Raw genomic sequence first — 1,464 nt, 5'->3', positions numbered from 1 at the left:
TTCTACATCCTCAAAAGTACATGTAGACATGCTCCCATAGAAGAAGGTTTCTCAACTTATTTTTGGTCCCTAATACTTCACTCTATCAGTGAGAAAGGACTTACCACACTAGGGTTGTGTGGTAGCCAAACACATGCCACCCATCACTGGGCAGTTGAGACCAGCAGCAGTTTATTAGTCACATATACTCACAGCACAGAGGAGGGACACATGAGGGTTACACTTGGAAAAAGAGTGAACACCAATGTTGGGGGAGGCTCAGGCTTTGTAGAATCGAGGTCAAGCAGTCAGTTCCCTGGTTACTATAGGAGGATGTGATCGGCTTGTTTGAATAGTTCTGTAGGCTGGCAGGAAATTAAAACCTGCTTCTCAGAGATAACCAGGTCCATCTGAGTTTTCTGACCAAGGGATCTTGTCCATAGGTTCAAAGTTGGAGAGCAATCTGTGGTTGGGCTCCTTCAGGACCTCCTGATTTTATCTGATGGTAAGGCAGCATGTAATACTAACATGAAGACTTACACCCTATCTTCGTCCCTATTGACATTTTGGGTAAGAAATATATTTGTGTCTTTGGACATGTAAGAATTGGAGGCAAAGAAATGTGGACTTGAGAGGTCTAGGTCCAGCTTGCTCCACGCAGGCTCAAGATCAACCATCCTACAAAGAAAAAATATATATATATATTTGTTGTGGGACTTTCCTGTGCATTGTAGGATGTTTTGCTGCAAACCTGACCTCTACTCACAGATGGCAGTAACCACCTCCCCCTACCACACTTCAAACTGAACTGGCAATCAAAAGTGACTTCAGCTATTGCACATGTCTGAGGGCAGTAGTAAGCCCAGTTGAGAAGCACTGCCGTACAGGGGCAGAGCTGCATGCCATAACCCACCAATGCGGTTAGGCCCTCTCATGGGGACCTGTGATTCCGGGGGACTATCCCTATCTTATGAGCTTTCTTTACCTACGAACACATGAGGTATACATTAAGATTGTTGTGAAATATATAATACATATATTTGTATGATTTGTTCCCTTGCTCTCCTTTCAGGCTGTGTGTGTGTGTGTGTGTGTGTGTGTGTGTGTGTGAGTGAACTTTTGTTCATTAATGAGTGAATTTGTTTATTTAAAAACTTTCTTCAGAGCACTTGCTTGGGGCTTGACGTAGGTGCCTTGGACACAATGCAATGCCAAAGAGAAATGGTCTGGACTGTCGCGTAGCTTAGACTTTCATAAGGCCTAAAGACATGTAAAAGGTAGATCACAGAAAACTGGTCTAAGCACTGGGAAACACAAAAGAGGAACATGCAAACGGGAGGGTTTGGGAGTTTTCCAATAATAAACAACACTGATACCTAAAAGGATTTTTAGAGTTTATAAACTAAAGAGGCAAAAGCAAGAGCTTTATGAGTGGAAGGAAGTTTAAAGGTCAGAAATCACATTGTATATTCAAAAGAGTGAAAG

General features: G+C 42.6%; 1 non-coding gene across 1 annotated transcript; it reads left to right on the top strand.

Annotated features, from left to right (window-relative positions):
* Nucleotides 1–528: 528 nt before the first annotated feature.
* Nucleotides 529–665, top strand: LOC136401618 (small nucleolar RNA SNORA38). The gene has a single exon (XR_010750641.1). It is a non-coding gene; the product is annotated as a small nucleolar RNA SNORA38 (small nucleolar RNA).
* The last annotated feature ends 799 nt before the right edge of the window (nucleotides 666–1,464 follow it).

The sequence above is a fragment of the Saccopteryx leptura genome, chromosome 3 (assembly GCF_036850995.1).
Source record: "Saccopteryx leptura isolate mSacLep1 chromosome 3, mSacLep1_pri_phased_curated, whole genome shotgun sequence".
Classification (NCBI taxonomy): domain Eukaryota; kingdom Metazoa; phylum Chordata; class Mammalia; order Chiroptera; family Emballonuridae; genus Saccopteryx; species Saccopteryx leptura.
The sequence above is the reverse complement of the archived record's forward strand: the minus strand, read 5'-3'. Positions and strand labels throughout refer to the sequence as shown.